The 14,632-nt window shown below is 31.6% G+C and overlaps 1 protein-coding gene across 2 annotated transcripts in view; it reads right to left on the bottom strand.

Annotated features, from left to right (window-relative positions):
* Positions 1-5,069, bottom strand: part of Spec2 (CDC42 small effector protein Spec2) — a 103,117-nt gene extending 98,048 nt beyond the window's left edge. The window contains exon 1 of one of the 2 annotated variants that reach the window (XM_085822537.1): positions 4,823-5,069. The gene's annotated coding sequence lies outside the window, so the exon portion shown is untranslated. The remainder of the gene's footprint in view (positions 1-4,822) is intronic. The other variant, XM_035360799.2, reaches the window with a different exon arrangement.
* Positions 5,070-14,632: the final 9,563 nt, after the last annotated feature.

Here is a 14,632-nt window from a genome sequence, read left to right as displayed (position 1 = left end):
ACGTTAAATGGAATAATGAAAAAAAATAAGCTCAACAAATTTATAATAATATCACTTATTTATAATATATTCTTTTTTACAAGAAATTTGAAGGCATTTGTTTTTCCCTACACTTTTTGGTAAAAATGAGACCCAACATTATCATTAAATAAAATTTTAACTTGCATATCTACTGTCTTATTTTCAATGTACAATCAATAGTTTCCCTTGCTTTCAGCCTCTCCCTTATTTTACTGGGAGGTTGTTGATTTGCTAAGGCTGTTGTCTCCTCCCCTGACAAAATCTCTTTCATAACTTCTTCTTGTGATATTGAATGCAGCTCCATAAACTCTTCAGCAGTCAGCTCCTGTCTATGCTCTTCCACTATCTTCGTCGCTATCCACATTTAGCCCCATAATGTTGGCCACACACGATTTTGTCAATTAAGGCAGCACAGGCACTTGCTCAAACCAAATCTTCTTCCATGTAAACATAAGGTTTCTCTTGGTGATGCTTTCCCATTCCTTGTAGATCATGTTAAAGCAAGTAACGATGTGAAAGTGGCCTTTCCAAAACTCTCCAGAAGTGAGAATGATTTCTTCAGAAGAGTGTTTTAGTGTAGAGCTTTTTAAATTTTGAAACTACTACCATCGACTACCATAGGCAGCAGTAAAGGACTATAAGTTGAGAAGTACTAACCAAATTTTCCAGAATTTAAATTCTTCGAGGAGTTCATCTTTTAGGCTGGAGGATGTGCAGAAGCACTGTCCATAAGAAACAAGGCACACAGTAGCAAATTTGTCTCCAAGCAGATACTTTTCTGCAGACAGACCAAACACTTCATTGATCTCATTTATAAAAAGATCTCATATCACCCAAGCTTTGGATCTTTCCATGACATTTAGCCTCAAGACTTTTAAGTTTGTTTCAACATCCTTTTCCAAATGAGACCTTTCTTATCACAGTTAAAAATCTGCAACAATAGATAATCCTCAGAATTCACCAGTTTCTTGAACACCTGATGAAGTTCTTGGCTGCCTTTTATTTCTGAGCTTACTGCTTCCCTGTGCTGCACAATGCTGTGAATGCCAGTTCTTCTCTTAAACCACACATGGCTTGCCTTGAATGCTCAAAATACAAAAATCTTCTTCATGAGGTCGGCAGTAATTAAATTCACTTTCTCGCAAATTATGTTTTCATTTATAGCATTGCCTAATATTTTTTTCTTGTTTATCTAAATGAGAAGCAATCTCTGAACACTGTTGAGAATACATGACTGTTGCATAGAAATCCTTGCAACACCTTTTGAAGCATGAATCTCTTTAATCTTATCCTCATATTTGTGTTTTGGATTTGAGGACACACATATTTGAGAACAGTATAAATCCTTTTGTGACATAGCCGAGGACAGTTCAAATATTTTGATATGGACATTCTAAGTCAGTCCGCTCACACTTCATTCTCACTTCTCAACGATTTGATGTATGACTCCTATGATGACAATCCTTCTTTTACCCCTCTCTTCTTGTGACCTTTCCTTTAGGGACAAAAGTGTAAGCATGCTTAAACTTTGTATTAAATAAAGATACATAATAATGTGTCTGAATACAACTTTCCCAAGAGACAGTAAGATGCTAACCAAACGAGTGGTAAACACAGACTGATAGCTGAGATGCAAGCTTGCTAGCTAAAGAATTTTTTTTTTTTAAACATTTTCTTTAGTGCATTACTTATCATGAGAAGTGCTTGTTAAGCAAAGTTTGACTGTAATTTACCTTCTTCTTTAAACTTTCATACACTTCCAAAACTTTTTTCCCCCCAGATATAAGCAAATATCTTCTCATAATAATTCCTTTTAATATAAATAAACCTAAACAGAAAGGTGACATACAATATTCTTTAAATTAATGGAAAGAACTTTAGTTCATTCCATTAATTTAAAGTTTCTAGTTCATTCTAGTTTAATAAAGAAAATGCAGTAAATTGAAACACAGAACAAGCCATGTGTTGTTTTTAACTTATATACAAACTGCTATAAAGAAGAAAAGGTACTTCCTTATTCTCTATACTTTCATCCAATCATCTTTATACTTCATCAAAGTATTTACAAGGCAAAGCAGTATGTTGCCAAAACAGTTATGTGAAAATCCCTGATGTCACCCACATGTATTTATATGGCAGACATGCCATTGGGTGCACGACAGGCACATTTCTAGTCTGAATCGACAGTAATTTGAACGCAGACCGGTACCAAGTTATTAATGAAACTGTCTCTTGTGCTAAAACTAGAATCCACTATTAGTTCTAACAGAAACGCAATTACTTTTGTTTATTACTTCTACAATTAATGCACAGTACATTTAAAGTGATTTGAAATTACTATTATATACATAATGGGTACTTCCTGGTTATTTGGATCTCTGGTTGCATCATTTGATAAAATTGCAATTTAAAACCGACTAATGTTCGAGCACACAAGAATTTGCACACTATATTTACTTACAGCCGTAAATTATAAATATTGGCTATAGGTTTTGTTTTCTTCATAACATTTTTTGTTTCCTATAAAATGCTTTTTCTAATTAACTAGTGAAAAGAAAAGGCCTACAAGTTATGAAGATAGCCAAACAAAGTTTTTTCATCAGTTCAGAAAAGTCGGCAACCCATTTCCGGCATTTCGTGGGGTTGTGGATAATCAAAGTAATACATAATGTAATTAAAATTTAAATATCAATTGTTTAAAAATGTTCCACAGTTCAGATTTCAAATCCCGACTATATTTCAAAAACAAAACTACAGCTCGTTAACAATGTGAATTCTATGAAAAGACCAAAGGATTTTTTTTTGGTCACATTCTGATGTTAACATTAAGATGCCACAGAAGATTTTCAGTTTGCTAAGTAGAAAATTCTGAAATATGAGTCACTAGGATAACTGCCATCATATCTGAGACAGACCCAAATGTTATACGATTACAGAATCAAATTTGACATACTGTGGACTGAAAAGGTATAAAATTTAAACTTTTATTTGAAAATATTTGATTTAAAATGTTAATCGCGCACACACACACAATTTTTTTTGCATGAAAATAAGACAATTTAGGATAAATTTTAAGAAATAAAAAAAGTCAATATTTGATGAGAGCACGGTTCTGATTAGAATTCATTTGTTTTATTCATTTAGAAAACACATAAGTCACAATTAAATTATGCTGTTTCACTATGGTATAGAATTAAAAATTAATGATGCAATCTAACTTGTTTGTTTTTGACATTCCAGTAACCAGTAGTATACGCAGGTTTAAACTAAAATTGTTCAACTATACAAGGCTATTATAATTACCAGTAGTTAGGCAGTTTATAAAATCTGATAATAAGTTACTGGATTTATTTAACATTTAAACAGAGGAATTATTCTACATATTAGGAACAAGAATTATAAAACAGTGGAATTAAACTACCTCATTCTGCAATTCTGTTTGTTAAAATACTCGTTTACAAGACCCTTCTAAATTTTACAGCAAAAATATAGCAACATAAAAAGGCCTTATTTCTGAGCAAATAACATGTATGCATGAATCCAGCACTTCAGATAAAGACCTTATATTTATGACATTTAAAATTCAAAGGAACACTATTGCATAATAATGATAAAAATAATACTTTGTAGGAATTTTAAGGTCGGAAGTGAATTAATAATTTCAGCATCCTAAAAGTTACTAAATAACATCTTTCTTATATCCAGTGTGCAATATAAATTAAATAATATACATACTCAAAAACAATTCAACACTTTCGAATTAGTCATTATACTGGAAATTATTACAACTTAAGACAAATCTAAAATAATAATCATGCTGTAACAGAAAAACTTCCATTTGAGCAGAAATTGTATTAGGTTTAGAAAAATTTCAAATTAAGGATCTATAATTTATAGTAAAACTCCCTGTTTCCCCCCTGAAATTTCTAAAGTTTTTCATGGTCTTTCTTAACCATTTATCTGTCTGATGTAATTTTAAATTCACTACTGAAAGTTGAATTTACTTTCTCCACATAGATTTCTATATTAATTATTAAAACAATTCTCATATTATTCCAGGTCAAAAGCTTGAAAAATTTTATCTTCACATAACTTTTAAATATTATGCCTCATTAACCACAAGTATAGTAAAGTAGTTTAAAAGCAAACATTAATAAAAGATTCATTAATACTTATAAAAAAGGTGTCATTTCACTGAATCTTCCTTAAACTCATTTTAAAATTCTCCCATAACAGTGAAATGGGGATAAGGAAGTCCATCAAACACTTAAATTTTTATTACCATTACTTCATCAAACATAATTTTTACTTGCAACGACTATGGTATTTCACTTAAAACATATTTTTTCATAAATCTTTAAGCGAATCAAATACTTTTTCCCGCGTACATCATTCGAAATTCTTTATTTTCCTAATTTGCTGCAAATTTATTTGTGGTGAATGCGCTTAAAATTACTTTAATAAATGTAACGGAGGAAGGTAAATGTAGTTAAAATAATTGAGGTACTCAAACTCTCATCGATACTAATGTAATTCCAATATACACGGAAAATGATTATCTTTTCATTCAGCCATTATAGCTCCACAACATTATAAACCACATTAAAAGACATGAAATTAAATTTTTTTTCATTTACCAAATTTGTAAATTGTCAAATACAGCCCAGGTGTCACCAGAAGTTATTACGAAACTGTATTATATAGAATAATTAAATTAATGTCAGTATATTATTCTCTTCAAGCAACTTCAAGTTACTTATCATTAACAGAAATTTAAATGAAAATATAAAATATAACATACCAAATAAATAAATTCAGAAAATAATATCCCTTGTAGTAAATAAACACAAAAAACGAAGCATATACAGTGGACTGGAAAATTGTTACAACTGAATAGAAAGCCGACGTAATTTAAAAACAAAATATGAGCACCGTACTCATTCACGAGGAATAAAATAGCGCACACATCAACAAAACATACATCACTTTAGGAACTTCAATACACTTTCTCTACCAGAGCAGCCATTAAATCAAATAGCAGACATTATTACAGTTATGAATAATCAGCACACTTTTGTTGCATAGTATTATCTTGAAATTCTTTTATTTTTACAGCTTTGCATTCAAAATTTTTCAGAAGATTACTGTAACAAATATCATTTAGAAAAAGAGCAAAATTTATCTATTTAAGCAAAAATATTTAAAATATCACACGTACTTATTTAGAAAGATAGCTTAACTGTAATTGTCGAATACAAAACATCTGTCTATCTTTCGAGCAAAAAGGCTTAGCGGGTGCAAAACAAGACATTGGACCTGTGTCTGTCTGGTTGTCTCTTTAGAGCTTTAGCTTTAAGCAAGGAGGTTAGAATATAAGGAGGGAGGGTTCGCAGTTTCCTCCACAATCGGGGAATGAAACTCAAACGAACAAGCGGCGCCCATGTTTGTAACTTCAAAACATTGCATTACGGCAGTGAAACGTACGTGTTTTTAAGCTGTTCCGTGCATGCACTTTCCACTACAAATATATAAAATTTATAATGAAATACTTCGCTATTGTTAGTTTTTTGTTTCAAAGTTACAAAGATGATATCCGTAATTTACTACGTACAGAAAATCACTAAGAAATAGTTCGAAATCTAAATTCATGTGCATAATATTAAAGCCTTTAAAAATAGAATTTGTTTAGGTTTTCTTAGAAACCTGTTGGGTGTACTTTCCAGTTTTTCCTTTAAGAAGTGATATTTCTGATTAATTCACAATATTGTAATTTATTAAAGAATCATTTAAAATATATTTAACCTGAAATTAATAGCAGATAATTATCTAAAAAAATAGTCACAGGTTGCATTTTTTTTAAATGAAAGTTTTAGATTCTTTTCACAACTAACAACCTTATAACAACAAGAAAATAAATATTAATAAAATAAAACAGATTTATGTGAATTCAGTGATTTCATTTTATGCGCGTTTCATATTTATGAATCTCAAAGAAATTGCCTTGAATTAAGCAAAATTAGAGAAATATACCTATATTTTTGGATACATCTTTCCACATGTTCAGCTGTGTAAATATTTTACTTACTTTTATCGCTATACTGCCCACAAATTTGTAAATTTATGCAAAAACATTTTTAACAACAGAAAAGTTAGTTTATCTTGATCAAATGCACAAATTATATTCTTAACAATTCAAAAAACTTTAAAATGAATAATAATTAATACATAAAGAAAAGCATTATTTTATTTAACACCTTTAAAATTCATAAAAGTAGTAACGATTGGTGTTTTACTTTTCATGAAAATTATCAAATGAATTACCTAAAACGTTCAAATTATACAGTTTAAATCCTAGCATACATCATTGTATGTTAAGGAACAAAGATACCAGCTATAAACAGAAACATTGAAATGTATTTAACATATTTTCATTATTATTAAGTCCCTTTTTTTACATCTGGAAAGAAAACAACATGATATTTTTTACCATAGTTATCAAATTACATAAAAAAAAAGAAAATCATTACTTACGCGTGAAACGTAATCCCAGGAATCTTTTTCGAAAATCTGTTTGTGCATCCATATACAACACAAGCTGACATGCTTCGAAAAGAAAAGAAAAAAAAAAATATTGCAAATACAGACTTCCTTGCACAAATCACAGCGATAACAGAAACATGGCCGCGAAGCTTCACCGTTTGAGTTGAACCTTCCCTCCTTCTATTTTAACCTCCTTGGCTTTAAGAGAGACAAGACGGAACAGAACATTGAACTGCGGTGCTTAACCACCAGGGTGCCTGGGCGCCATAGCCCTACTCTCATCGAATAACATGATAAAAGTTTCGAATTATGAGAAATATAACTGAATGTGCTAAATAATTAAATGAGTAAGAGTTTAAATTCATAATTGCTAATAGCTAAATACATATTTTTTTCCTTAAGTACCTAATTACTAATCCATACATAATTAACTATTTTTTTAACAACTATTTCACAGAAGAATACATGTACACACAAGAGAAACAAAATACGAAGTGCGACGCCTTAGTGCCACTAGTAAAAACAAAATGCAATCAGGAGGAAAAAAGAACAATATACAATAAAGAATCTGAGCAACAATTTGCATAACACATATACAAAATTACATATTACTAACATTTAGGATCGCCCTTGGGCGTTTACTGAAATTGGGTTCCCTAGTATTTTAACAATAGTTAACAACCACAGGTTCCTGTTTATCATAAAATGCCCTAGATAGGCGGCAATAAAAATCACAAAGATCCTCTATTCTTAACTCTTTACGAATTTGGCTATTCCGAATGTACCAGGGGGCATTACATATCATACGCAATACCCCGTTTTGGGCAGTTTGTAACTGCCTTCTCAAACTTTTGCACAAGTATGCCCAGACGGGACATGCATAACTAAGAATTGGACGCAACATGGTTTTGTAAATGAGCAACTTATTATCAATAGATAGAACACTGTTTCGAGCAATTAAGGGGAAGAGTGAAGCTTTACTAGCTCGAAACTTCCTGAGAATATGTGTAACGTGTGGGTTCCATGTAAGAGATTTACTGAGGATCACCCCAAGATAAGGGACCTGCTTGACCCAGGGAATATCCACACCACACATTTGCAGGTGAGTCGGGAAATTCTTCTTAGTAGTAAACAGTTCGGCATGTGTCTTGTCGACATTCACTTTGACTTTCCAGCCAAGTCTCTAGCGAGTGGATGTGGTGTTGTAGCTGTTGTATTGCTGAACTAACAAGTGCACTTTGCGTAAGGATCGCTGTGTCGTCTGCATACATGGCTAGTGTTGTGTTGTGTGTAGTGGGGATGTCGTTCACGTAAATATTGAATAGGGTAGGGCCCAGAAGGGATACCTGTGGAACACCAGCCCGTATAGGCCGGTTTGTGGATAATGAACCAGAAACATGAACGACAAAGTGTCTACCGGTTAGGTAGACACTTTGTCTATAATTTGTATATGAGGGCATCCAGCTATACTCTATCGAAGGCCTTGGCGACATCTAAGAAAAGTCCACCAGTGACACGATGTTGTTGCATCCCAATGCTTATTAACTCAATAACTCTGTAGAGTTGATGCGTAGTCCAGTGCTTACGCATGAACCCAAACTGATAGGGTAAAGAAATACAGACAAAGAAAAAAAGAAAACGTTTTGACCCTTTTTTTTAATAACAGAAACGTTCATTTTACTTAAAAAGTTAAAGTCAATGACCTGAAACTGCAATAGTATATTACAGTACAAGTGTGATAGTTTCACTGGGTCGGATGTGCGCAATGCTTATGGCGTCCCACAAAATTTTCATAAATATTAGAAGTCCCCACACCAAAATGTTTGAGAAATCTTGTTCTAAACTAAACTACTGTTGCCAGTGTTAACAAATGGAAACTTCTAGTCTTTTCGTTTGTGTCCTTTTTTTGAGGGGGAGACTGCTTTCGACAATCACCCCTTGTTAACAACATTGTTTCTCTTCTCTTAACTCATTTATTCCACTCAGTTCCTGAAAAAATGCATGAGTGTTAATATCTTGGGTAAGATAACATATCTGATCATTTTAAATAAATTTTCTGTCAGAAATTTATTGTAACATATATCCATTCCCATCAGTTATTTAACATTCTTCTGCAACATTCAAAGCATTTAAAAAAAATTTTATCCTTTCTCCATCCATTATTTTAACCTAATTTAAAATTTTTATTGATATTTTTCTTATTACTTTTTACTCTTTATTCATTTATTATCCTTCCATTATAATTAATTACTTTCTAGTTAAATTTCTTATTTAAGAAACTAACCATATTTTTGCCTTCCTATCTAACAGTAAAGCTAGCTAGAATTTAATTTCATTTTCGACCCTACTGCCCCTTTTTTTGGCTTTGCCGGCCCTAATAACTAATGCAAGTACATTTAGAAAAATTTTCAAAGCGCCAGGCTCCTGACCAGACGTTTTTTCACTTCTTTTTCCTCTCTGATGAAAAACAAATGTTTAGGAGTGCTCAACAATTGAAATGAAGAATCCCAATTTAAGTCCTTTTGTTTAAAAGTAGGTCAGAATATACATTTTATACAGGATACTACCTATTTTCAACACTAAATTAGGGATCGTTAGCTCTAGTTGGTGAGACACTCGAACTTCTTCAGTATTTGGCACTTGTACATTAGGGTACTTTAATATATAAATTCATATAGAAAATTATACACATTATTTTAGATTCATTTTTGACATGGTTTATTTTAAACCATCTACACTGGTGTGCAAAAATGGAGGACGAGGGTGTGAAATTAACATAAAAGAAAAACATTGCAATAGAATGGACCGAACGACCAATCAGGTGATACGCTTGGGACCTATACAGAAGGGCATGTGCATATTTGGCCCATGACTTAAAGGACGAATATCGGAAGGATATAAAGCACACTGGCAGTACAGGTCAGCAATTTGTTGAAAGTTATTGCACAATATAAAATGAATTTAATGACACTGAGTTGCTACTACAGTAGGATTTGGCCAACACGCAATCCAGGAGATATAATCTGGATTACTTTACTCCAAATCGCAATATTGAGAAGTTGGATTAAAGTTTAATTATGACAAGTGTGGCGGAGGAGTACGAAATCGCTCACAGCATCGTTTCTCGAACCTGGAAACCACTTCAAACAGTAGAAACAGCTCTTCGAGGAGTCAGCAAAGTTGTCTATGAGTATGAATGGCTATGGAGGAGCGGTATATTGTGATAGTAGCAGAAAGAGACCGTCAGACCGCAAAACACATGCAGCGAACTAATGTATGTGTGATATAACGTTTTTCCGTGACCAGGAGACTGAACAAACATGGCGACAACATTTTATGAATCATATATATGCAAACAAAAAAAGTTTTATTTCTAACATAATTACTTACCTATCTTCTGGAATGATCCATTTAACAATAACTTGTTATTCCATTGTTGCAATTTGAAAACTGTCAGAATTATTTTCTTCCGCCATTTTTGAAGTTTCGTCTGCGTTTTTTGTCTATCAAACTCATAATAAAAAGACAGTCAGTTTTTCATTTGAAGATATAAAAATTTGCAACGTTTCATAATTACTAATATTTACTGTGAAATATTTCCCCATATACTATGCAAACAAGTGCCTATAATTGAATCTACGAATGATTCATACAATTCAAAACTGATCACATATGTTAAACAGCAAACACTTATATTCAAAATCTCTTTATCTCTTCACCAGAGCATTGTGTTTTCTAACTTTTAAGTAAAGCTAACTTTAAAATTAAGCAAACTAATAAAATATTTAAATTGGCAAAGAATTTAAAAACTATAATGTGAAATAGGGAAAGCTGTATTAATATAGGGATAAGACTTATTACCGGATATCCAATTTTCTTAATTTCAAGATTCTCTTCTATGCGTTGCCCCAATCATGGTCATCAATTTTTCATCCTCAATGCTGAGGCGATTAATTATGGAACCTCCACTTCCTTCTCCTCTGGCACACTGTTTAATTTTTATATATTGGGAATGAACAGGAACAAATTATAAATTCTTTTGTGACAATATAGAAATTTAAGATTTAAAGTATGGTAATCAAATAACATCGAAATCTCATATTTATGATTTATTATATGAACTGAATTATTACATCGCCCTTCCAACATATCATTATTTACATCACATTGAATTATGTATTTTTATTTAATAAAGATGAATATCTGTTTCAAAAAGGACTGTTATAAGTAATTTGTAAAAATAATATATATTGCAGATGGTTGTTTATGTGATAAGTATTAAAAAGATACAATGGAAATGTATCCAACATTTTGGGAGCCATTTATTTTGTTCATATCACTAATTAAGCGAAAAAATAAGGAATTGTTATAAAGTTATTTTTGAAATATTATAATACAAGAATCTGTGGCCTTGGCTACTAATGTTCAAAACTAAATTATGATTAGGAACAGCATGAATTATAAACAAATAGCTAAGTTTATTGCTTTTTATTTTCCAGCTATCGAAACGCGACGCTACTAGAATAGCAACGTTTTGAAACCAAAACCAAGCAATCATACATCAGAACTAGTTGCCATTCAGAATAAAGAAATTTAAATATAAATATGAACTACTTGTTGCCATTCAGCATAAAAGAAATATAAATATGAATATTAACAAAATATTAAAGTTAATTTTATAAAATAATTAAACACATGAACAAATATATGAAATAAGAAATAATTATTTCTCATGCAATACTTGGGCCACTACACTACTTCCCCACCAGTAACTAAGTTACTTTACGAAGATGGAGAAATAGGTAGTAACTAGCATTGCAGTGTTAACCACTATCAGAATAATTTAGAGTCAGTCCTTGAATGGAACAGGTAAATGTATAGTTCTGCCTGTGCGAGAATGTTTTTGATCCACATCTAAATTTGAGTGCGGTCTCTGCAAGTTACTGTAGTCAGCTGGGAATTTTCAACTGGAAATTTTCCTCAACTGGGAATTTTCCTCAGCTAAAATATATGCTGGTTTCAAGCGATCCAGGGATACATTAACATGTTTTCCTTTTATGCTAATAGTAAAATATTTGTCCTTGCGATCAATAACAGGTAATGGTCCTTCATAAGGAGGTTCCAAAGGTTTTTTTTACCCGATCTATTCGCTGAAACACATGAGAACAATTTTTTAAGTCTTTTTGTACAAATATCCGGTCAGATGAATTTTTATGAATTAGACTAGTTCCAACAACTTCCAACTGTTTCTGGAGTTTATTAGCAAAAGTCTCCGATGCTGCCTGGATACTTGGTTCGCTGAAAAACTCTCCAGGAAGTCTGAAACTTTGGCCATAAACTACTTGCGCAATAGAATGATTTGTATCTTCTTGAATAGCAGTACGCAAACCCAAAAGTACTGTTGGTAATGTGTCCGTCAGTGCCGCCCTAACCACAGGGCTAAATGGGCTATAGCCCCAGGGCGCAAGCCTTTTGAGGCGGCAATTTTTTATTTGCGATATAGTAAAAATCTATTTTTCATTTTATTAGTTTTTTCTTATTTTTAAATTAAAACACTTCTTAAAATATTAAACTGATTTTTATTTCTTCCAAATGTGCTGAAAAACGATAGATAGAGAAGGGCAACGCGAAATAGGAGTAACACCCTACCGATCGTACTTTTGTTTCAGTCGCATTTGAACTGTCGGAGCTGTACTGGAGTTAATATAAGACCACCTACGTATACTCACCGCGTCGCCAGGGCATATTCATTTATCTAAACGTAAATTGTATTATTTTAACAATCCTGATAAAAGATAGGAACATAAAGGGGTCACTGATGCGTACCTTAATATAGATTGCACGACAAAAGTAAAATTGATATAATTTTAGTATTTGTCGACTGAATAAGGTGAATTAAAAATTGAAAATTAAGTGGAAATTATTAAATTATATTATTATCTTCCTAAGGTAAGTGCTTTTCCTTTTACATACACTAGTGGACAAAAAAAAAAAAAAAAAAAAAAAAAAAAACGCATAATAAAAAAAATGGCATTTAGCAAGATAATATTTATTAATTTTAAAAGGTTAAAAAATAAATTGGTTTTTTTCTCATTTTATATTTATAAATATATTTACTTTAAGGTATAAAGAAATTAGGTAGTATATTGAACGGTTTATAAAAATCAAAGTGGACAAAAAAAAAAAAAAAAAAAAAAAAAATGCATATTGAAAAAAATTGCCTTTTCCCGCCAAAAAACATAAAAAAATTCTATGATTCAGTGCATCCATGTCAAAGCAATTATCAATTGAAGACAAGGCTCAAATTGTAGCTTTCCACGAGTCTGGAATGAGCCAAATGGAGTTAGCAAAAAAATACTCGCATTTTTTGTATTTTTATATATTTTTTATAAGTATTATATACTCGTATTTATATTATATACTCGTATTTTTGTATATTTGTATACTAAATATACAAAAAAATACGTAAATCAATCAACAATTTCCAGAATTGTTAAAAAATATATTATAAGAGGGTCTTCATCTCGAAAACCGGGATCTGGCCGAAAGTTGTCACTCTCATCAGGTGACTTAACTTTTTTGAAGCAAAATATCTCAAAAGATCCTAAATTAGGATCAAATAAATTGAAAAATATATTAAATGACAGAAAAAGAAAATGTGTTTCATTTAGAACAATTCGTCGTGGATTGTGTTCTATAGGTTTGCCTGGCAAAGTTGCCTGTTCTAAACCATATTTAAGTCCTGAAAATGTTTTAAGCAGATATGAGCATGCTAAGAAATAGGTTTATTAAACTCAAGAGCATTGGAATAGCATAATCTGGTCAGATGAGACCAAGATAAACTTGTTTGGATCAGATGGACGAAGATATGTGCGTCGTAAGGTAGGGGAAAGATATAATTTGAAAAATTTAAAGCCTACTGTTAAAAATGGCGGAGGGCATATTATGGTTTGGGGTTGTTTTAGCTCTAATGGCACTGGAATGTTAACGATCATTGAGGGAAATATGGATTCCCTTAAATATACTAGGATAATCGACTCTTGTCTTGCATTGTCAGGTTCAAAAATGGGTCTTAATGGATATGAATTCCAACAAGATAACGATCCAAAGCATCGTTCCAAAGCATTTAAGAGAATATTTCAGAGATAAGAAGATTATTGTGCTAAGCTGGCCATCCCAATCACTAGATATGAATCCAATAGAACATCTCTGGACTCACCTGAAAACAAGAATAAGGGAAAGACAGCCAAAAAACATTGATGAGTTAAAAAGGATAACGCATGAAGAATGGGACAGGATTGATCCGGATTTCTGCAAAAAGTTGGTCGAAAGTATGCCAGATCGAGCTGAAGCACTTTATAAAGCAAAGGGCGGGCATACAAGGTATTAATTAAACAATATGCATTTTTTTTGTCCACTTTGATTTTTATAAACCGTTCAATATACTACCTAATTTCTTTATACCTTAAAGTAAAGATATTTTTAAATATAAAATGAGAAAAAAAATTTATTTTTTAACATTTTAAAATTAATAAATATTATCTTTCTAAATGCCATTTTTTTTATTATGCGTTTTTTTTTTTTTTTTGTCCACTAGTGTATATGTTATCTAAAAATTAATTTATAATGATATATACATATTTAACAATTTTATAACAATTTTTTATTCCATTATGTAGGAAGACTAACCATGGAACATAAACGAAAAAAATTATCTGGTTCCGCCAACCGTAAATTAAAAGAAGAGAAAGAGGCGAGGCAAGAAGCTCTCTTGGAAAAAATGCCTACATTAACAAATTTCTTTAAAAAAAGGCGAAACACTTTCTATGGATATTACAGAGGATGAGCAACACAAAGAGGGAAAAGAAAAAAATCAACAACAGTATGACAATAATGCCCAGCAATCAAATGTGAAAGAAAAAGAAGAGGACCAGAAACAACAAAACATGGAACAGCCACAGCCAGAAGATCAAGAAAGAGAATATTTAGATGAAGATGAACTTCATCTAAATATTCTCTTAATATGTTGAGTGTTAATTATACTGATCCAGCATTATGGGGAAGATTAAGA

Source organism: Stegodyphus dumicola, chromosome 8 (assembly GCF_044657685.1).
Source record: "Stegodyphus dumicola isolate Sdum_Otavi_A_Nest chromosome 8, ASM4465768v1".
Lineage (NCBI taxonomy): Eukaryota > Metazoa > Arthropoda > Arachnida > Araneae > Eresidae > Stegodyphus > Stegodyphus dumicola.
The sequence above is the reverse complement of the archived record's forward strand: the minus strand, read 5'-3'. Positions and strand labels throughout refer to the sequence as shown.